The following is a 25,435-nucleotide window of genomic DNA, read 5'->3' on the forward strand; positions in this document are numbered from 1 at the left end:
TTTATTTAAGCTTGATTTGGTCATCAGTGACAAAACCTTCAGGTTCAGGCCAAATTTTAGCCTCATCAGCCATCTTTTGATGAGCGATGTGAGGTGGATAGTGATGTTGGAAGCTCCAACTGAGCAGATCTGATTGATTTCAGACATGTCAGTAATTTTGGTCGCTCGTCTTGCAGTTTGAGCAGATCTCACAAACTGATATTTGGAAGCTGCATGCAAAACACACACATACAGAACAACAGCCAGTGCTCCTACACAGCTCAACACAGATAGGCTAACAAAACAGAGACAAAACAGCCAACATTTGATGTAAGTCTGTATATGCAATGATTTTAAACTGCTTTTTTTGGCCATAGAGATGTACATCATATCATGGATTTCGTTTCAGCTGCTGTAGCCCAGATTCTGAGTGTTTATGCTCGGTATTCAGGTACACAGTGTGTTGTTTTGAATGAAATAGTTTTATTAGAATTTGTCCATAGACAGTGCTGTCTGCTGGGGTTGCGTTTGATTTGCAGTGTTGGCACCACATCGCGGCATGTTAATTGAACCGAGCAGTTTCGTACGGTGTGAGCATATAAATCATAGACTTTGGCTGAACATGATGGGTGATTCAGAAGTATGTTGTGAGTTGTCCCCAGGGGCATAGCCACAGGTAGGTCTACCAAGATTGATCGGGAGAGAATATTTATTCATTTATACATTTTTTAAAAGAATGAAATTTGATTTGTGCCGTCTTTGTATTAAGGCTGTTACGACCCGGTCTGGGGTCAGGCCGTAAAAGAGAATGAGAGTGGGCTTTCTCCCCAGACCTGCTGCCAGACCAAACACCGAACACCATGGAAACCAGAAAAAGTCAGGTCTATTTTCTTCAAAAGCTCAAACAGGTTGGGTTGGTGGCTTCAGGGATGAGCATATGCCAAAATAACAAACAAAACAACTAATGATTACAAACCTAACTAACTAAACCTGAAAACAAGACAAAACAAAAATACAAATGGCTACGCTGTCTCCCTGCTTTATAACCAGGAGAAACAAGGCACTTGTCCCTTACTTTCCAAATGTTCACAGAATGTAACAAGCTCTCATAAACTTTACAATGAAGCAAAGTGTTGTAAAGAGTGCCGGGCTGGTCTGGACAGGTGTTCTTCCAGGTCATGTCAAAAGTGGGGGGGGGCCCTGAACGTCTCCCAAGATGGTGGCTAGGCAACCTCTTATACCTCGGTGCGACCCCGTGTGGCCAATCACAGACCTGCACATCACAGACAAAAACAAAAGGGTGGAAACACAGGAAATGACCACAAAAAGACACAGAAAAGTAACTATGACTGGGGTTTGTAACAATGGCCAAACAAATCATAACACTCTCCTGAATGGGCGAAGTATAATCAGTATAGTTCAGTTGACCAATCTCAAGCCCTTTCTTATTTTCTCAGCCCTCCAATCACAGTTTAGCAAATGTCCCTCTCTACCATTACCTCAAGCATTCGGTTCTTTAACAGCGCACCAGTGTTTGAATTTGAAGCTCCAGCTGTGGTAAAAGACGTACCTAGGGGACCTGTAAAAGTGCGATCCTGTCATCAAAGGTAAGATATAAATTGTTCATAAACATTTTTCATGCCCGACACGGCAACAGTAGAGTGCTTGAATTTAGGTTTTAGTTTGCTGTGTTGTTTTTACTCATCTTTACTCATCTTCATTGTCTGATTTGAACTCAGAACGTATGCTTTAGTGAAGGATGTTGCAGTGTTGCTTGTGCTTATGTGAATCCAGCATTCTGACTGATATGTATACAGTATTGCTACTGTTTTTCAGCAGCATAGGATGGAAGCTTTGGAATGGATATATACTAATGAATGTGCTGCTGTCAGTAATAGGCCATTGCTTGATGTTTTGACATTATAGGACAATCACATCTTTTATCTACCGAGTTGGCCTACCCTCTTTTTCGCAGGCCTGGCTATAGATATGTGCCACTGGTTGTAACCAAAGAACAAGATTGGAACAAGAGTCTGCAGCATGGTGGATCTCCATGTTCACGGTTGGTGACCACTGTCCTAAAGGGGTTCTTGGGTTAGATGTATAGTTCTTGAAAAATCATCTACTACTTGTATAGAACCTTTACATGTAGAGGTTCTTAACATTTTAAAAATATTTATCATATATAACCATCTCATGTCCAAAAAATGGTTCTTGCATTGAAAGGTTCTTTAGGGAACTGAAAGTGGTTCTTCTACAGCACATCCCCAAAGAACCCTTTTTGGCACCTTCATTTTGAATAGTGAAGAAAATCTTAGGTTATTTTACTTTTACTGTGTATTCAAACAGAATTAAATATTAAAAATACATTTGAAGTGAAAGTACTGAATGCATATCGCTGTTGTCAGAACAAAACCTTGTATCTCACATTGTGGTAAATTTTATGATGAATGGACCAAATAAAACGTCCCAAAATCACTTGAAAAAAAATCTGGTTCCATTGATTTACATTAAAAGTAAAGCATGTTTTTTCCTTCTCCTGTAAAGTTGTCATTTTGGAGATACGAGGTTTTGTTCTGACAACAGCGATATTTTTCCTCTGGATATTCTTCAGCATGTGTCTTCCATTAGTTTTTCTCCAAGATGTTTTTGCCCAGACAGTTAACGTTCTTGTATTCAGAGTTCACTTTAACATTACTTAAGCATATAGCAAAAGTAACTTTTGATTTTGTGACCTGCTTAATTCCTTATGGAGAGCTTTATGGAGGACCATATGGAGAGGCACAGTGAAATGAAATAAATAAAGGAAGTTTTCAGTCTGTCACGGCTGTCAATTACACGAGCTAAACTTCCTGCATGAACATTCTGTCCAACACTCATGATATTTTTAAAAGAGGAAAAAAGCACTGCCACATCTGTTGCATTCTGATGAGTTTGGCAGAAGAACAGGTTGGCTAGAACACCTGAACAGCCTGAATTAAATGAGCTCCAGTCACAAGCGAGTGCAGCCAAAATAGTGCACATTTAATATTTGTAAATGATTCATGAGGACCTCAAGAACAGCGAATATTAAATGTAATAAAAATTCCAAAACCTCTCTTGGTATTTAGTTTATTGTAGATAAATATGCTTACAATTTTGCAATTAAAATAACGGTGTCGTGAAAATGCTACTGCTACCATATGCTGCTGGTTGTGAGTTTATTGGTTGAACATTACTGCTTAACTGCTCAATCAGATTCTTTCACTTTGATCATTTTTGGTGAAAATTTGTACATTTATTTCAGAGCTAATATAAGTGCTCAACTTGAATCTCTCTCTCTCTCTCTCTCTCTCTCTCTCTCTCTCTCTTTCTTCTCTACATACACACACATATATATAATGTATGTATATATGGTCCAAATGTCTGAGACTACTGTCTATTTAGCCTTTTTTCTGATTTATTACAATGTTTTTAATTACACATTAAATTATTTACATAAACAAAATCAGTGAAAAGGAGAATCTTTAAAATATATACATAAATTTCATGACTTCTTAGTATTTGGTATGTCCTCCTTTTGCTTTAATGAAAGCATGCACTGGAATTTGTATGAACTCCACAATTTCATGCAAAAGCCTCTGTTGAGTAGATCAAATCCACCTGAGAGTCGTCTGAACCCGAGCTTCACTGAAAGAGATAAAACTCTGGAAAAAAAAAAATTAATAAATAAATTACCTTCTTGTAGACAAGTCTTAACATTGTCATGCTAAGAAATTTGCAGAATCTTGGATATTTCTTCTACTTTTCATTTTCTAAAACTTGTTTCTGAAAGTTTTGTTGTCCCCCTTAAATCTCAGGCATATTACATACTAAGGCTTATTATTCTGTAACTACAAGGACTACAATGCAAATTGGTCAAGTTATTCTTAAGTCTTTAAAGTGTATAGTAAAAGTCTGGGACCCATCTTTGGGTTCAGGTCATTTGAAGGGTTTAAATGGCTGAGGTTTTCTTGTAGTAGCAGTTTCAATGTAGACACTATGTAGTTCTCAGTGAGGATTCACAGCTCCTTGATCTCACACATTGTTATCAGGCAGAGCCTTCACTGTATTTTCCTTCAAATTAAAAACATTGAATATAGGCTCTCCTCTCATAACTACTCTCTTTTTAGGCCTTGGCCCTGTTCATTGTCTCTGAAAGACATTAACACTCATAGGTCACTTTAACAGAAATCCCCTCCATTGTCAACCAACCCCATATACAGTACTGTGCAAAAGTTTAAGGTACCTGAGAAAACTAGTTTTGAAAAGCTGTTTATCTTAACAAAAAGTTTTTATTTGCTCAGAAAACTAATATTTGAATATTCAAATAACACACGGACCCACATACACATTATCTAAGCCGCTTATCCTTCTGGGTCACAGGGGGTGCTGAAGCCTATCCCAGCAGGTATTGGGCAGAAGGCAAGAAACACCCTGGACAGGTCGCCAGTCCATGGCTCAGGTCCAAGTCAGACACACACAGACATATTCATTCACACACACATTCACACCTAGGAGCAATTTGGCATCTCCAATTGGCCTGACTGCATATCTTTGAACTGTGGGTGGAAACCAGAGCACCCAGAGAAAACCCTTGCAGACATAGGGAGAACATGCCAACTCCACGCAGAAAGGACCCTGGTCGCCCGGCTGGGGAACTGAACCCTTGCTGTGAGGCGACAGCGCTACCCACTGCACCACCATGCCATGATTTTATGTATGCCAATGTTTTCCAAACCTCTCTATACTGGAAGCCCAGTATTTTTTGCAGTCATCATTCAGTACCCAGTTTGGCTGATCAGTACTTCATTATGTTAAATCAGGTGTGCTGGTGAAGACATTTAACAAATCTCTGTGATATCTGGAGCCATCCAGGACAAATGTGGATCCAAATTTTGTTCTTTAAACTAGCTTACGAGTTATGAGCTAGCTTTTTTAAAATAATGTTTTTATTACTCTGCTGTGTTTATGTTTATTTGCATGTATTCTAATAATATACAGCATTTTTACAAGTGAAAAACACACTTACTCCCATGATGAATGGTTTAAACAATGTGCTTAGGTGCCTAAGACTTTAGCACAGTACTAAATATGGTCCACCAACACTATATGCTTGGAGTTATGCTTCAGGGCTTTAAAGAACATGACTCAGAATCTAACAGTAATTTAATAATCATAAGCTTTTTCAGCAGTAGGCCTGCATGTATCATTAACTGTTTTGCGAATATTGTTTTTTGCAAAAATTATATTGAAGAAAGCTGTGATATGAGACTTGTAACCAATCACAGTGCTTTTCACTGTGCGCTGCGAGCATCATGACTACCCACAGCTCCAGATGATTGACTCTGTGGGTGTTTTAATGAACCAAGGTGTTCCACATAAGTCAATTATTTTAGTCAAAATAATCCAGAATAATCTTTAATACACTTTCATATTATTGTTCGCCATTATATTGTAGGACTACAAAGGCAAAACTAGTACGTATATTGTCCATATCATAGACAGTGTAAGTATTAGTATTAGAAGGTGCGGAAATGTTTGAGCCTAAAGGAGAACTCTTTTGTGGAAATACATCATACATAAGATCTCTCCCCTGCCACCCTGGCACTTCTCACTTACAACACAAGGTGGCGATGTGGTCATAAGATTCCATTTTTCAACAGATCACATAACAAATTCCTGTCAGCATCTTCCACTGTTTCCTTTGCATGATGCTATAAAGATCACAAATATTTCATGAACACTGAATTAGTTTTGTATGAATATTGCATGATGCTCATTTGAAACACAATCTTGAAGTTGATCATAGCTGTCACTGTAAAAGCTACTTATTCTGTACGGGCAATATGTAAAATATCATTGCATTAAGTCAATCACAATAATGATAATTTATAGATAATACAAACAATCATAAGTTATGAGCAGATGTTTCAGGATGTGCAAATATATTACATCATTATGTATTTTCATGATTCATGATATGTATCAAGATAGATAATTGGACAAAAACGCACCAGCAGAAAAGCACAGATATGTTTACAAAGGCTTTGAAAAACTGAGCACAATGATTTTTACTCATTTATAAAGAGCCTATAGTGTTTTTATGATAGGTATCGTTAGTTCTTGTAGTAAGCCTATGATATACCCAGAAATGCATACACACACACACAAACAAACAAACAAACAAACACAAACATTGACTAAGCCGTTATCCTTCTGGTTCGCAGGGGTGCTGGAGCCTATCTCAGCGGTCATTGGGCAGAAGGCAAGAACAGAAATGCATATTGTGGCATAATTTATTTTGATACCATATAGACTGACTGGCCACATCATTAAGTACACCTTCTAGTTTCTACACTCATTGTCCATTTTATCAGCTCCACTTACTATATAGGTGCACTCTGTACAATTACAGACTGTAGTCCATCTATTTCTCTGCATATGTTTTAGCCCCTTTTCCCCTTTTCTTTAATGGTCAGTACCCCCACTGGACCCCCACAGATCAGATATTATTGGGTTGTAGATCATTCTGAGCACTGCAGTGACTCTGGCATGTTAGTGTGTGTTGTGCTGGTACGAGTGGATCAGACACAGCAGTGCTGCTGGAGTTTTTAAACACCTCAGTGTCTCTGCTGGACCGAGAATAGTCCACCAACCAAAAATATCCAGCCAACAGCGTCCTGTGGGCAGCGTCCTGTGACCACCAATGAATGATTAGAGGATGTTCAACACAAACTGTGCAGCAACAGCTGAACTACTGTCTCTGACTTTACATCTACAAGGAGGATGAACAAGATAGGAGTGTCTAACATAGTGGACAGTGAGTGGACACAGTGTTTAAAAACTCCCACTTCTTACAGATTATCTTTACTAGATCCACTAACCACAGCCTTTCCTAAATTCACTTGCATTTGTAAATGAATAGTACAAGGCAGGAGAAAATGTATGAAGTTGTTATATATACACCAAAAGTGGGTGTGGCTTAAGCTAGAAATAAAGGAGAGGTGCTGGAAGTGGGTATATTTATGGACTGTAACTATATTTATGGACTGACTAATCTGACGTTAATAGCATATATACAGAATGTCATTTACACAGCCGATCAGCAGTCTAAATTTTGGAACAACCATGCTAATTGGTTAAGACTGGTTACTTAGGAACTGAAATGTGATACTGAATGACAGACTTTTTTCAATACTCTGATGTATTTAAAGAATTCAGTTGGTACCTTAAAGGTTTTAAATTTCAATACCCAGCCCTAATTGTGCCTTGTTCAAAATCATATCCAGGCTGAAACACACCTAATAACTTTAGAGTGAATGGGCAGAGCTAAACTGCTATAGGCCGAATAGGCAGAAATATGTAAATGTGTATATATGTCCCCATATATAGACTATGGATTTCTTACACTCTACACACTTAAAAAGATGGTTCTTCAAGGGTTCTTTATTAAAGAATAAAGACCTATTTATATGGTATATGAACACTCAAAAAACCCTTTGCATGATTAAATGGTTCTTTGCGTCATTAAAGCAATCTTCAGACTGATGGTGTGTGTTTTTTGTGGTTCAATATAGAACCTTTTTAAAAGGGTTCTATATGGGTTCTTCTATTGCTATAGGCTTGGCATTGTAACAATAAAACAACCCTTTTATATAGAACCATCTACAGCACATTCTCATCAATCTGAAGAACGTTTTAATCATGCAAAGGGATTTTTGAGTATTCATGATTCAATATGAAACCATTTCCTTTACTAAATAACCCTTGAAGAAACACCTTTTAAAAGTATACATTGAGGTCTTTTATTTTAAAAATTGAGGAAAATTCAGTTTTCCATGACAGTGGAATTCAGTGGAAAACCTTTATCTCATCAGCAAATGAGCAGAAAAGAGACACGACACCTGCAGATGGAAAGTGTTCATTCTTACGACTGGCTTTAGCGCTTATAATCAATCATCCGTGGGAAAGGAAAATTGATTAAGCCCAGAATGTACTAACAAAAATCAAGATTTGCTTTGGAAACCTATAATTTGATTCCGAGTTGATTAAACATGGAACCCGTGAGGACAGAATGAATTAGGAAGATTAAAGAAATGGAGAAGCTTATCCTGGTGTGTTTTTTTTTTTCCAAGAGACATCTGATAATGCCAGGCATTGTGCCAAACCATCTCGTGTATGACAAATATTTAAGATTAAATATTTAGAGAGCTTTTTCAGGAGATGAGCAAAAACCTCAAAGAAAGTCACTCTGATTTCTGTCGAACCGGATTATCCTTTGCATTTTCCCAAATGTCAACACCTTTTTCGAGAGCATTTCCTGTTCCGCAGGCCCGAATCGATAACCAACTCAGTTGCGGTGAAATCTTGGTGCATGTTACAGAGGGCGAAGCAGCCTGTGCTTTTTCAATTACCGCAGCAGATGCAGTGTATATCAAATTCAAATTCCGGCAAAGTCTGCCATGTACAGATGTCTGGGCAATTCCATCTTGACCTATAATTACATTTGCTTACGATAAATAAATATTAAAATCATGCCAATCCTGGGCCTGGAGATGAGCTGCACATCTGAGAAATATTCATGTCAGCAGAAAAAAAAAAAAAATATATAAAAAATCAATGTTTATTAAGTGATATGAATAACTGAATATTAACAGCGGAGTGCAGGGGTGCACAGCATCAAATGTAATATTCAGTCAATTTGAATCATTCAAATGATGAGATAATGGATGAATGCAGGTAATATTTGGCTCTCTGGAGGTTTAATCAAAGCGTAACTGAATATGAAATACAGACGAATGCGAGCTTGCATGTGTGAGATAAGACGTTGGGCATGAGCTGGACCGGATTGGAGAGTATGTTTATTTTTGGCTTCCGTTTGGCCCTGACTAGACTGGACAATTATATTTCTGGGATATCATCACAATTTCATAATTTGCTGTCTCTCTCCCTACCTCATTCTCTGTGCCGTGCTCAGGATAATAGGTGTGTCTCTGCATGTGTGCGACACTCAGTCTTTATCAATTTACTGCTGAGGCAAAAAAGCACCTGTTTCAGCTCTCAAATCTACTTTTCTCTCTACTTTCCTTCATTTCTCAATGCTGCTAACACATTTATTTTAATATGAGTCTCACTTCTTCTACTCGAACAAACAACAGAAACTAAATGATATACGTGTTGGAGCACTGTGGGCGGAGCTACCCCAGAGGGGTTTGTAGTCTTTTTTTCTTTTTTTCAGATTGATAGAATCTCCAATTGTAGCCCTCTTGTTGTGCTGGAGGAGTGATCTGAATGAACGAGCAGCAATCTAGCAACAGCAAAGTGGAAAGCTAAGGTTCCCCTCCACTATAAAGAGAGTCCACAAGCTGTATGAATGAGAGTGAGGGATTATGATCACAGAGGAGCTGAAATGATTGACACTATATATAATTGTTGGGTGCTCAAAATTATTTTACATTTTGCATTTATTCACAGGGTTATTCTTCTAAGGACTCTTATTTTGGAGGGAGGGGCTATGTCCATCCAGGGTGGGGGGTGTGGCCTGGGGTATGTGTAAAGAGCAGAAAGAGCTAAAGGATAAAAGACGTGAGCTGGGTAGCAAACAAGCTGTTAGTAAAGACCAAATTCTGCTTATGTATGGCTTCGCTGTGGCCGACAACAGCTGGACAATAAAGTGCCAAAAGTGCACTCGTAGAAAAGCTATGTTTCTTTTCATAGTGGTGAGATATACTTACATACATACATACATACAGTACATATATACATACTTGGTTGGACCATGTAGCCACTGTTGCTCTCACTGGACATCGAAAATGAAAATTGGTAGCTGTGTTCGCTCTGTGGAAATGTCATGACTCTGTGTTCACATATTTAAAATAATGTTTTTGAATTATTGTGAGTAATAAATCATTTTGATGAAGCTTATATTACTTTTTCAGTATCATTTTTTAGGGTCAAATATGAGCAAATAGACAAATGTAATTAGTCAAGGTTATGACTCAGATTATTTTGTGCAGTTAATGATTCATTATTTTAATTTTTTGACAGCCCTAGTTGCATGTCATTCCCATGCGAAAGGCTAGTTTTGGATACATTTGACTTGTTTTCACCTTTAGACGCGAAGCACCTTATGGACCTGACTTACTCACTCACGTTAAGCAGACTTAAGATTCTCCACAAGGGGGCATTATTAGCACTCTAATAGCTCTTGGTGATTCATGTGTCCTTCTAATGATGTACTCAAATTCAGCGGTTCAGCTACTATTACTGTGATATAGTTAAATTAGTGATGAGTCTCATTGCGCTTATTTTGTTAGTAGACAGTAAGTTTGAATCCTGATGATGGTATTTAAAAATCACTTACAATCTGTGGTATTTTCACCAGTACTGATAAATCCACTGGTCATTAGCACAGCAAGAGCCAATGAAACTGTGAATCTATGGACACCAGACATACAGTGTGTGAGGCAGGGCACACAGGCTGTCTTCACACTAAGTAGAGGCAGCTGCCTAGGGCCCCCATGAGCCAAGGGCCCCATAAAAATACAAATTAAATATACTATATGTGCTGATGTTAAATAATCTATTCTAAAATATATACTCATTTAAAAATAACTGTTATTTGTGAGGTTTATAGAGATTCTCTGAAGTACTTTCAATGCAGCACCACCCCCTGCTCACAGTTATAATGAACTATAATGAAACAGCTGTAAAGACAGACTGGTTTGAACAAGGCAATTAAGTGATATTCTACTTTATGGAGAGGAGGTTCTTTAGTGTGATTTTCTAGGTGTTGAGAGAGAAAATCATATAAACTGAACAGCATGCAGCAGAAAAAAATGCAAAAATAGGGATGATACAAACTGATCCTAACCTCAAAAGAGCTGTAAAGGCTCAGCAGACTGTACATAATGCTTTAATGTTTAGCATTAATGTTAGCATGGAAAGCTCCAGTGCTAGAGTAATTTACTTATAAAAGTAATCCATTACAAGTTAATTACTTCTCTAAAAATATTGTGGGATTACTTTCCTCTCATTAATTCCTGGAAAAAGTAATTACTTTACTACAGTACAGTAACAATAATCATGCTACATTAGCAGATAATTGCTTGTTTGTCATGTTTCTTAAAGGTCCCATATCATGCATCTGTCTTGTATTTGTCTTGAATAGGTGGCAGCTTACTTTCCATTTATGGGTTTTATGGATTGAGGAGTGAACAGTTTAAGACTTTAGCAATATAACAATTTTATAACTTTTATAACAATCTCAAAATGAGAAATATTAGATGTTTGAACTACATTTATGATTATTTCACTTGCCAAGATATTATTTTCTGCAGTGTAGACTGCTGTGCCACTCGGGAGCTCAGAGCCTTAACTAATTAAAAATGTGTGTCCAGGGGGGCCCATTCCTCTCTTGCCTAGAGCTCCAGAATCACTACACCCCTGGCAGGACATTTAGACTGTCACTGACTGTGAAGTGAGTGACATCACATGTCTGTGATGGTGATGCCTTGCTCCCAGATGCACTGAAGGACTTCTCATAGTTTAAAGCTCCACATGCTGATATATTTTGTTGCACTTTAACAAAATTACCTCTAAAAATTACAAGAATAAACAGTCAGCAGTTTCTCCAGTATAGTGATATTTACAGTAGCAATACTGCAATTCACAACTACAGCACTGTGCTGTAATCTGAATACATGAATTAATACTGTATTTTTTAATTTGAAGAAGTTAACTACTGTTTTTACAGTAAAGTATTGTTTATATACAGCTGTTACGACCCCACGTTTTGTCAAGGGTACCATGGGATCTGTAACATGTGGCATTAAAATACTGAACTGGTGAGAATGGATTGGAAGCATGAGGAACAGACCAATATAGAACTTTTGAAGCCATTTTTATTAAAAACAAACCTCAATAAAACCGGATACCTAGTACCACACTGGAAGAATCAAACTGGGCGGCACCAAAGAAAAGAACAAAACAAAACCTAACCACGCCTACTCTAAAACAAAAAGTATTTAGCTAAACTAGAAACCAAAGCTAACTACTCTAAACTTCCCTAGTCAGTAACCAAAAGGACATGTGGCGGTGCCCTCTGACCTAGGGAGCTGGACAGAGTAGACATCTACGTGGTGCGAATGTATAAGCGCGCCCCTCTTACCTGTTTGAAACCCCAGGTGGTACAAACAATTTCTTGTAAAACAAAGTTAAAAGTGTGCAGGAAAAATACCACCACTAAAGTATTACCTCTAACATAAAAAACAAAGTCTTACAAACTAAGTTAAAAGAATCACTGGTAAAATACCTAAAACAAAGCACACCCCCAACACGAGAGATTAAAACACACACTAAAACAGCACACGTGATAAGTCCTCTCTCTCTTCAGCCATCTTGAAGGCCTCTTTTAAAACATAGGCTCCTCCCCCAACTGCACCAGCCAGGCCTCTGATTGGTTCTTCTCACATGACTGTTTGCAGAGCAGGTACCTCTGTGAAGGAAGAGACCAAGAGAGAGAGACACACACACAAACACATGCTTACACGTAACATCGTAATTCCAATTTTCAGAGAAATACTGTTATTACATAATACAGTAGCCTACTGGTGAGGCCTTACTGGTGACAAGGTTTCAGGGAAATATTACATATTGTTGAACTTCAGTTGAATTTAGCTATTTAAAGCCAACAATATGATCACACTATTCAGTACAAGAGCATTACTAAGCTTATACACATGATATTATAGCAGTTAAACTTACAGAAGCCTTTAAGGTCACAAAATCTGGCAGGACCCCAGTGTCTGTTTTAATGTGACATGTTTGGATAACAGAAAAACAAAACACTATCATAGTTGGAAAAAACAAAAATGCATTCAAACATGTCTTGGGGTAGAAAAAAACACGTTAAAAACATTAAAACTCCTGTGAAATATACTGTGGGTGAAGAAATAACAAAACAGAAAGTAACAAAATGACAATGAATGCTGAGAAGCTCCGCCCCCAACACTACAACATGGTATTTATCCACACGGCACCTCCCCTCTGGGGGCATATTTTTACAATTTAAAGGGGACGAAGCCAAATTCACCAGCTGAGATAGAGTTAATCATGCTGCTACATGGCGGGATGAATGCTGAAGTTTACGGCCTATGAGAAAGCTGCTGCAGCATGCAGGGTGGTTGGTATATCTGCATTGCCAGTCATAATATTTTCTTTTCCTCCAGCAAGAATGATTCGCCTGGATCAACGCTGCAGTTTAAGAGCACTCGGGGACAATAGGCAATCCCTTCCTTGGGATGACCTGAAATCCTGTAAAAGTGCTGAGTGCTAGCCTGCGGGACGGCTAAAGCCTGGCGTTTTGCTTTATGACATAACTTGCCATTCAGCTCTCCTCTTGAGCTAGCAACTAGACAAAAGGAGGCTCCAACAGTGGTGGCAGAAAATTCTGCTCCAACGCTCAGTATCTACACAGCACAGCTATTTTTCCTGCTTTTTTTTCTTGGACCAGAAAAAGAAAAAAAACATCTCTGGGATTAGCATGATCTGCTTTCAGTGTTTTCACTGAAATGCAGCTTAGTATTGTTAGAACTTTATCATGGAATTTTATCATGAAAATAATAAAATGCCATTGAATACAAATGTCCTGCTTCTGGCTCATTCTTTGGTGGAAAATGTGTCTTTGTAAATGGGCCTGGAAACTTCTTTTAAGCAGATTTTGCTCCACATGTGGTCCATAATACTTTACCTGAATTATTTCCTCTGTGCATTTACAACAATAGATCATATGTGACAATGACCTATATGTTCTCTTATCATTCAGCTGGAGAATCATCACGGAATGTTTACTTGTACTGTACTGTATCAGGTGGAACCCACCATGAGAACAGTGGCGGTCCTGACCTATTTGGCACCCGAGACAAAATTTAACTCACTGCCACCAGGGCAGTCCTGACCTATTTCATGGTGTGTTTATTTATATAACACATTTTCACGCCAAGGTACAGGACTGTGCAAAAGTAAGAGTCTCTTGTTTTATTAATTTTCCAGTCAACTTGGCCGGTATACGTTTTTCATTTTACAGCATCAGCATCATCAAAAAAAGCAAAAAAGCATATGTTTAAAAGAAAATCACAAAGAAGTATAATGTTTTGAAAATGTAGTATTTACTGTGGATATCTGCAGGTATGGGCATCACGGATTGGGACACCTACACGTTGCACCTACAGAATCTTTTATGACATCCCATTTTAAATCCATACGCATAAATATGGAGTTGGTCCCCCTTTGCAGCTATGACAGCTTCTGGGAAGCTTTCTACAAGATTTTGGAGTGTGTCTGTGGGAATTTCTGCCCATTCATCCAGAAGAGCACTTGTGAGGTCAGACACTGATGTTGGACGAGAGGGCCTGGTTCACAATCTCTGTTTTAGTTCTTCCCAAAGGTGTTCAGTGGGGTTGAGGTCAAGGCTCTGTGCAAGCCACTCAAGTTCTTCCACACCAAACTCACCCAGCCCTGCCTTTATTGACCTTGCTTTGTGCACTGGGACACAGACATGCTGGAACAGAAAAGAGCCTTCTAAAAACTTTTCCAACAAAGTTGAAAGTATACAATTGTCCAAAATGTCTTGTTATGCTGAAGCATTAAAATTTCCCTTCACTGGAACTAAGGGGTCGAGGCCAACCCCTGAAAACAACCCCATAGCATTATTCCTCCTCCACCAAACTTTACAGTTGGCACAATGCAGTCAGGCAGGCAATATTTTTCTGGCATTCACCAAACCCAGACTTGTCCATCAGACTGCCAGATAAAGTAGTGTGATTTGTCACTTCACAGAATATGTTTTCACTGCTGTGCTTTACACCACTATATCCGACACTTGACATTGTGCTTGGTGATGTAAGGCTTGCATGTGGTTGCTCAGCCATGGAAACCTCATGGACCTGACTTATATCTCGCTCAGATTTAGCAGGCTGAAGACTCTCCACAAGGGGGCACCATTAGCACTCTAATAGCTCTTGGTGATTCATGTGTGCTTCAAATCTGACAGTGCTTTGTGTTCAAATCCAGCATTTCAACCACTATTACTGAGATATAATTAAAATAGTGGTAAGCTTTATCAGACTTATAGTTTAATTTTTCCAAGTTCAGTCTTAGAATTTGCTTGCATTTTCTGCTCATCGCAATCCAAGTAATTGCAGTTACACATCTCAGATGTTATTTATTTCATTTGCATACAGCATGGCTTGGTATTCATGTCATATACAGACTTTCAACATGTGCACATTCTTTTTAATGGGCATAGAACATGATTTGTAAGTCATGGTTTTGATTGTTATTTTAATTACTCCTTACATTATACCTTTTGATTTAAGTTCATGTGGAAGAGATGTGGGACCTCTACTGCATGAAAAAGACAGTTTGGATCCACAAATTTACCAAAACAGACTGAAAACTCTGTACTGGCATACTAGCATGCTAGCACAATGGGGTTTTAAGCAACGTGGTGCATTCAGAGTGATTAAAACCAGGAGCCAATTTGCGTTTAGAGTGTATTGATCTCTGGAAACAAGATTAATATGAAATCAAGTGTCTGCAGAACAGTAAGTGATGCCGGTGCCAATATGTTTCCCTAAGATGAGGAAGCCTCTTCACGAAGATCATTTTGTCAGTACTGGGATGGTATGAGTGTTCAGTTTTAGTGTCCATTATGAATAATTTGCCTTCATAACTATTGACTTTCAGAATGGAACCTGTGATAAACTGTCAACCAAATGTCAAAAACTGGTAGCATTTGTTTCAAAGCTGCTGCAGCATGCAGGGTGGTTGGTATATCTGCATTGCCAGTCATAATATTGGCTCCATTGATGCATGTTTCTTTTCTTTAATTGGCTTAGCATTTCTCAGGGCTTAACCTTAAGTCAATGCTCTAGCATTTTTCATCCTAATCTCAATCTGCTGTATCTATACCGTGTGGTTAATTCAAAGACAATCATTTTGAAATGTTTATGTGTGCATAGAAAAGAACGGAGAACCCACTGACCTCAAACACAGCCATTGAGCAATTGCTGAATTCTGTAAACAATAATGCAGAAAGCGAAAGTAACTGGAACTCCTTTCTTACTGTGTTGCCCCAGTCTTGGAAAGTTGAACAAAACCACAACATTGGCAAGACATTCCCTCATGTTCACCTCATTGTAAGACCTACATTGCTACTGCGTAAGAACTGTAGCTTCAAATTTGCATCATATAATCATGTATTTCACGTTTATTCATGGAATTCAGCAGCTGCCCATTGACTTCTATTATAATTTAGTTTCAAGTTCTGGGAAACACTTTGAAAACGTTGTCCATGGTAACTGATCATACAATACAGATGCAGCAAATATAGATTGAGTGGAAAAACTCGGAAGCATTCATTTAACAAAGTGAGGCAACATGAAGGCAAACGGCTTCACTTCTGATACTCACGATCACCAGCATTTCACACAAAACAAAACTAATTACTGCAGGCATATCAAGAACACATGAAGCTACTTCACATCTGATAAGGATGCACCAATTAAGCAACAAAGTGCTTTCCGAAACCCCGAGAAGGAAACACGCTGATGCTTCAGAGGGTCGGAAAAACAAAACACATCTGTCTATCTCCATTTCCTGTCATGTCTTATGGTGCCTTTTTTCTATTTAAATGTTTTGGCAACCCCTGGCAGACCCCCTGCCAAATAAGAAAATGATCACACAGACTGAAATGCTTTAGCAGTGGAGCAGTTCAGCTCATTTCAAAAATTTTCTTTTCTTTAGCGCCTGCTAACTGTGTAAAATTAACAACATCCTTGTACAGGAGGAAGTGATGTGCTTGAATGCAATGTTGAGAGCTATTTATCTTCCCTCCTGTGTCTTGTTCCATGTGCTTTTGTTTACATAGACCATGTGTTTTTATTTTGGTCTGTGTCTCCTCCCTGGTCCAGCCCCCTCGTCATCTGTCCTACCTGTCCGTTGTCTGTAGCCCCAGGAGTTTCTAATGTGTTCTTTGCCTGTTTATTCCCTTGGTTTGGTCTATTCCTTGCTTGGCGTTGTTTGTAGTGTGTTTTACGGTAGCATATTTTTCAGTTTGAGCTTTTATTCTTATGTATTTTGTTCTTTGCTTTTGGTGGTTCTTTTCATTTCTTTAGTAAGTTCCTCATTTTGCTTTTCTTTTGTTTCTGTTTATTTCTTTGCTGCCAACATTAAAACTGCTGACTCGAACTTGCATCCTGCCTTTTTGTCTTCTTCGGGTTCCACTTCCAGCACGTTGCAATTAGGACAAAATTTCTATATATTTGCTCGGTTTAACCCAGGGGTCGGTAATCCAAAGGTTAAGAATAGCCGCTTTGTCCTTTAAAGGGGAACTCCACCAATTTTGCAAATTTACTTAATCATTGTTTAGATGCAAACAAAATAATTCAGAGCGGTTTGGTGTAAAATGTGCCAAAATGTGAAATGTGAGTCAAAATTGTTCACCATTGTAGTACTAGGAACCAGATGTCCGTATGTCTACACTACAAATATCACCATTTTATCTATTATTAAAAAAGACCAGTGAACGATGTGTCTTATAAGGTTTTATATGTCATACTGATAATGATAAAATAGTGCTACTGTTTTTTCCTTACAATGCCCTGCATGTACCTCTCTGCCCTGCACGTTTGTGTTGTTTGAGTAGCCGGCGTAGTGTCGCATGGTCAGCAAAACTCAGAGGAAACCAACTAAGTTTATAAATGTGAATAAGTCCATTTGTCTTCAAATTATTGATATTCATCTTAAATCTTTCTCTTTGTCTTCTCGTTAGCTGCTAGCTATGTGAGATTGTTGTTGTTGCTATAGTGACCAGCAATCTGTGCACCAATCCTCAGGTTTAAAGGGTAAATTAGCAGTTATACATTAATTCCAGTGTTAAAGACAGTTTATTGTTAAAACTGTGTTTTTTTTTATTTTTATCAAAAAATCTAATTCTGCTGTGGAGCCACAACACAGCAGTAGAACAGCTGCACGTGGCTCCTGAGCCATATGTTGCCGACCCCTGGTTTAACCTATTGGAAGAAATGAAAAACTAAAATATAAAATTTTGCACGTGCCACATTTCAACGTTTTTTTAAAGGTACACTGTTGATGTTCAACTCAAATGGTGTGCAGAAGTGTGTTCTCTGGAGATGATGATTTTTTTTTTGTGTTCAAAATATTGCAGCATTCCAAACAAAGCAGTGTTTGCAAACAACACTATGTCTCACAGCACTATATCTCACACGCACACTGCTGTAAGGTAAGTAATCTGTTAAAGCATCTAATCATGCTAATATGAAACTGATGGATAAAGATCCTTGTGCTGAAGAAGAGATGAAACCTCACCTAAATAGACCAGACAGCTCTGCAAGCTTTACATTTTCTTCATAATGATTTTATTACAAGGCAGCTGTCTTCAGAGATGTTCTAGGTGCTCAAATAGAATCACACATTCATAAGTTTAATGGAGTAAAACTGACTATTGGTCAGAGTAAAGGCAGGGCTAGTGACCTTTTAAATAATGGATTTCCCCCTGTGCTTTCTGCTAGATGTGTGTGGGTTTGAAAGTAAATATAGTAATGAGTAATGAGGTTACTTTTCTTGGGAATAAATAAGTAAAGTAATCCGATTACAATTTAAGAGGCATAATTGATAACTTGTAATAGATTACTTATTGAGGAACTACCCCAACACTGCTCATATGGGGAGTTTCTTGTAACATTTTAAAATTAGCTTGGCATAATAAGAAAGTTGTGAATTCTCAGTGACATCAGGTTGGTATGGTGCACAGTTTACATGACGTTACTGATTTTCAACCTGACAAGATTAAAGTTAGTTGTCACTTTGCTGCACTATTCAGATGTAATGACAAACTAACAGACCCCGTTTACACCTGGTTACTTCATGTGACTAGTATCTGAATGTAACACTGGGAGTCCAGGAGATGAAGCAGGACGCATGTGCGAGTGGGTTTTATTTGAGTCCATGGCCAAGACGAAAGAAAGCATGAACAGAACTAAGAGCAAACTAAAACAAGAACAAAACAACCAATCTATGAACAATCCAGAACAAGAACACACACATTCGGATTCACATTTACATTCACATTCAGTTTAACATTTAATGCCAAGCAAAGAGAACACTAAAACAAAGGATATATATACAAACACTCAAAATGAGAGACAGCTGAGGACAATGACGGGGAGCTAAGGACAAGAAACGTGGGCTGAACACGTGACAAAACAGGGGAGAAGCTAAAACAACAACAAAAGCACATGGACTAGAAAACAAAGGCATGTCAGACATAAACAAAAGCACATGACAGAAGAAAACAAGAAAACCAAGGCTAAAAAAGAGAAAGACAAGGACAAGGCACGACAAGACATCACACTGGATTGTAGCCTGATAAGACTTCAGCCACATATACGTGGTCAAATGCATCTTAAGTCAGTGGGACTAAAATCAGATTGCTGTGTAGGACAGAATATTCAAATCTGCTCATTGTTTATTCGTTCAGCCTTTTTGTCTGCAGTTTGTTTTGCACAGTATTGTCTGTCCATATTGCTATTAAGCATTTTGTTTCATCCAGACCCCTAACCGTGTGTGTCCTGACTGATAATCTTCCTCGCAGATAGTCATGTACCCAGTGATGTACTGCTTGTACTGGGAGGAATTTTGGTTGTCGAATGTTCTTGGAGAGATGGATGCATTTACACTGCTATAACATGTGGCTCAAATGTGTCTCAGACCATGTCCTGAAGTGATTTGAGTGACCAGATTCATATCCACTTGGGTGCATTTACACTTGCTTGGCCTTATCGAGATATAATCCTGATACTGAATCCTGATGCATGAAGTGACCAGGTGTAAACAGGGTCTTAGTTAATTGCGTATCCATTCACATTCTGTATTGACAAGTCTGCCTGTTTTCCATTTGTTTTAATGTAAAACATGATCAAATATTTATTTATTATTAGTTTTTTTTTGCAAAACAAGTCTGTACACAACAATCATTTTTCAGCAAATTCAAATCATAATAAGATATATTGTCTTCTACTTACAATCACCAACTAATAAAATATATTGAAAGTTTGAAATCTATAATTTAGCTAGAATCGTTCTTTTTTCAATGAGCCATGAGTGAGAAATACTTACTATTAAATCACACCATGCTTTTATTGTCACCAGCAATAACAGCAACTTCTTAGGGTTAACTCTAGTGCCTATACTACTGCTGTTCCAGGGTTTAAACCAACAACTGTATGTGTAGTTTTCTACTGTTTTATTGAATTCCATTATTTTTTGGTAAGAATGTTGAGATATTTCAAGATCTTCAGATCAGCACTCACTCTTACAACATTAAAGGTTCTGCTGGGTCTTCAGAAACAGTCAATATGTTCTACCTTGTAACATTGAGCACCATGGTTGCTCTGTTCACAGTGGTCGAAATATTGAGCTTCAGCTAAACTTATTACTCCCCTACTGAATCTTTTCACCGTGTTTGTTCATTTCCTGACTGACGATGAGATGAGAAATTTACAATGAGCATTCAACTGTGCTCTCATTTCTCCAGAGATGCTTATAGGTCAACACATATCTCACAAGAGCCATGGCAATGTTGCCCAACTTTAATTGGATTCTAAGCAATGCAATGCTGAGAGCCATTCTGATTAAATACTGAGAGAGAGAGAGAGAGAGAGAGAGAGAGAGAGAGAGAGAGAAACATCGCTTACCTTGTAATGAGAAGGTTGTATAGAGGAATCTCCGGAGCCTTCTCTTTCTCATTCATGGCTTGTGGAAGAGTTCAGTGTCAAAAGCAGTGGCTGGTGTCATAAACACTACTGAGTGTGGGTCAGTACAAATTAAAGCAATAAGCCATCAGAGGCCAGCAGTGGTAAAATCACTGTAACGCATGGCCTCAAGTGGTTTACTGCTGTAATAAAAAAAACACACAGTGCAATATGATTAAATTTTCAATTAATAACTCCATTTATTAACAATAGCAATCACAATAAACAATATTTCCGCTGAGCAATACACTTCATTAACAGTGTGCAGTGGTAACATAGGTAATTTGAAGAACAGCACTGGCATTTTTAATAACTTGGATTGCATTCATACATAATTCAGTTGACATATCAATGCTCCACTCACAAACGTATTCTTTTGTATCAATGGTTGGGCAAGGTTGGACAAGCTTTAGACAACATTAGCAATAATCCCATCCAACTTCATGAGACATTTAGAGCTGAACAATTGTTTTATATATCGAAAGAGTTACAGTCTTAATTAAAGTCTACATTATTCAACATTACTTTAACAAGTTTAAGTGGAAAATTAAACCTCTATAGCACAGAGCTTATAAACTGGCAGTCTGGTAGACACTCAGCTTTCATGCTTCAAGTTGAGAGTGGATGTGCTGGTCTTCATTGCAGGAAGAAAAGCCTGAAACTTAATATACAAAAAAAGTCTTTGCAGAAATGGCACATATTTCAAGTAAATGTACAAGTGAAACACATGATCACATGTTTTTCACAGGTAATCACATTTTTTTCACAAGTGATGACACATTCTTAATATGTGAATCACGCAAAAATGGCATGTGTTTATTCACATCTGAAATTTACTTTTTTTTCTGTAAGGGTAATTGCATTTAAATCACAACCACAATACTGGTCAGAAAAAAAATGCAATTTGACATTTTCCTCAAATTATTCGGCCCTCATGAAGTTTATGTCAAATTATGGACATTAAAGCATAGAGTGTTATTATTTGAAATGGCAGTTTTGTTTGCATGTGAAATTTCTGTTAGGATAGATCCAGAACAAGCTAAGATTAGCATGGTCGCGAATGTATTGTTGTTTCCAATAGGGTTATTATTGTTAATGAAAACAGATGACTAAATAAAATCAAAAGCTGACATGAAATCTAAACCAAAACTCACATCCACTGCAACCAAAAATAGTATTAGAACAAGTAAAAATCATAAAGGACAGTCTAGAAGTGGATTCCTTTTATGTTTAACCTTGAATAATCAGGGAATGATGTCTTTGAGTAATGTAATGATGATCAATGTCTTTGAGCAACCTAGCTGAGTATATTCTACTGTCTTAGCATTGTAAAACTCATTAGAATAAAATGAGATTTTGGAACTGCGGCCATAATATAATCCACCATTATACTAGAAAGCAAAACTAAACCTGAAACAACGTGCAAGCTAAACTAAAACTCTTCCTTTTCAGAAAAGAAGAAGAAAAGCAAAACTATGCATGTGCGATTAAAACCAACTGAAACAAAACTGAAATTGAAAACCAAAAACTAATGAAATTTTGAAGCTCCAGCCTACCTAGTTTTGATGACCTACAACAACACAGATCAGCTCAGTGTCAGAGCATTTCAAACTGGAAGCTCCAACCTAAATTCATTCTTGCTAATGCTCTATAAACTTGTCCAACCAGTTCCTATGAAAGAATGCATTTGTGAGCAGGGCACACATAGGTCAATTGATGTGTGGTCATATGTGTGTATTTTGAATATTTTACAATGGCTTCACCTGGTCAGTCAGATTGTATAACTGAAAATATCCATTTTACGAAACCTCAAAACGAAGCCCTGCAGTGAGCGCGGCAGAAGAGCACAGTACTGTCAGTCGTTCATTACTCTACTAAGAGCGGTGTCATTTGGTAATTACCACAGAGAGCTTAAAGGAAGTATAAGTCTATTGAATGGGCCTGCAGGTCAAAAATAAACTGACTCTAGAGACAAATCTGACAGTCGATACTATTTCATGAACACAGTTGTCCTCATTAACAATGCACATATTGGCAGCCGCCTGCCAGAGCTAACCTTTTAGCCAAAAACAAAGTGACAGAGCTCCTAGCGCTCAGCAATATTCCCCTCAGGCGATATTGTAGAGCAGCGCAAAACATTTGTTTGAGGTTAACTTGAAGCTGCCATCAAAAATAAGGAATAAATGAATAAATGAATAGCCTCAACAAAGCAGCATATGCAAAGAGACGAGTTTACAGGCCATTGAAAGTTTAATTGAGCTACCAGGGAAATTTCACACAAACTGTATTTGAAGTCAACAAAAAGTAGCTCAGTGCTGGCTTGTAGAAAGCTGCAGTTTCAAATCCTCACATTGTTAAGTACTCTTGCCATCAAAGGATACTGTTATAGCAGCTAAACTGTAATTCTGCATGTCAGACACTGTGACATGATGTTGGTTTTGCTATTGTTGCTATAAATTTACTTATACATCAAGACTACAGTCTTACCACAAACATGCTACTAGGAAAGGCCTCGTCCTTTATAAGCAAAGATGGGTCAAGGCTCATCACATTGCCACAAATATATCAGCAAAAATTAAAAATAACATTTGCCAGCCAGGGATTGCAAGGATTTCATGTATTTCACCCTTTAGAGGGCATAACAACAAAAGATTTAGGGAATCCAGAGAAACTTCTGTGCAAAAATGGCAAGCCTGAAAACTATAATGAATGCCCATGACCTTTGAACCCTCAATTAGCACTGCATTAGAAATTGGCATGCTTCTGTGATGGATGTCTCCACATGGGCTCAGGAATACTTTGACAAACCTTTGTCAGTACATACTGTCCATCGCTGCATCCACAAATGCAAGTTAAGACTGTACCATGCACAGTCATAGAAACGCTGCCGACTTCTCTGGGCTTGAACTGATCTGAAATGGACTGATGCACAGTGAAAACTTGTATTGTGGTCAGATGAGTCAACCTTTTTTTATTGTTTTTGGAAATAATGGACGTTGTGTTATCCAGGCCAAAGAAGAAAAGAACCATCCAGACCCATACCAGTGTGAAGTTCAAAAGCCAGCGACTGTCATGATATGAGGAATTATTAGCAGGTAATTTGCACATCTGTGAAACATTTAGAAGCAACATCTGTTGCCTTCTAGACTGTCAGGGACATCCATGCTTATTTTAGGATGACCGCACCAAGCCACATTCTGCACATATTGCAACAGCATGGCTGCGTAATTAGAAACTGCAGGTGCTAGACTGGCTCGCCTGTCTCCCTTTGAAAATGCATGGCATGTTATGAAGCTCAAAATATGACAACAAAGGCCCTACATGGCTGCACAGTTCATTAGGTCAAATATAAATTTTTGTGTTTTTGTACTGTTTTCAATTTAATACAGGTCAAACAAAATTTACGAATCACTGCTTTCTGTTTAAAATGAGCATTTCACACACTGTCCCAACTTTCTTTGGAGGTAGGTTTGTCTTTTAGAGAAGTATAATCAGAGCAGGTAACACAATTCTTATTAAGTCAGTAAATGTACTGTGATTACATACATTTAAACTGGAATACATAACACCACTTCATTACAATATGCCTTGTGTTATCAATACCATGATAAACTGTGTAATTATATGATATTCTGGGCTATATTTTCTAAGATATATTTCATATCAGATGGATTCATTTAGATATTTCCACCTAATGACAGCTTGCTTCTCTGGCAGTGATAGCTCTTTGGACATTTTATTACAACATACCTTTACTCTAATCTGATCTTCCTGATTTTGAGGCCTACCAATGGTTTACATCTTGTGGTAAACCCTCTGTATTTACTGTGTAGGTCTTCTCTCGACTGTTGCCACTGACACAGATACATCTACTTCCCGGGGCGTGTTCCTGATCTGGCCAATTGTTGTGAAGGTTTTTTTTTCTTCGACAGGGAAAGATCTTCTCTGACATTCACAGTTGTTTTCTGTGGTCTTTTGGGCCTTTTGTTGTTTCTAAACTCACCAGTGTGTTCTTTCTGTTTAAGAATGCACCTAATAGCTTATTTGGCCACACCTGATGTTTTGCAATCTCTCTGATGAGTTTGTTTTGATTTTTTAGCCTAATGCTGGCTTGCTTCATTGGCAGTGAAGCTCTTTGGAATTCATATTATGAGTTTACAGCAACAGATTCCAAATGCAAATGCCTGTGAGTGAAATGATGAGGGGAAAAACTCACATCTGGCCATGAAACAGCTGAGCAGCCAATTGTCCAATTATTTTTGAGTTCCTAAAAAAAGGGGGGGGCATGTATGAAAATGGTTGTCAATCTAACACTATTCACTCAATTCAGATCTAAATACCCTCAAATTAGAGCTGGAGCTGTAGTTTGAGCTCTGTGGTAGCTATGGTAGAGAACTAAAATACCAATAACTTCAAATACTTATGGACCAGACTGTATATGTTGTGTTCTGTGAAATGTCTTTGAGTGTCTATTGAGTGGTGTTATATTTTTGCCATATTGAGTTCTAAATAGTGATGGTTTTCATAAGAAGCAACTGTTCAGCACTTTTTTGTCCTTTTACCTGAAATAAATCAGCTCATTCACTTGCTTGACAGTCCAT

Source organism: Colossoma macropomum, unplaced genomic scaffold (genome assembly GCF_904425465.1).
Source record: "Colossoma macropomum unplaced genomic scaffold, Colossoma_macropomum, whole genome shotgun sequence".
NCBI classification, from domain to species: domain Eukaryota; kingdom Metazoa; phylum Chordata; class Actinopteri; order Characiformes; family Serrasalmidae; genus Colossoma; species Colossoma macropomum.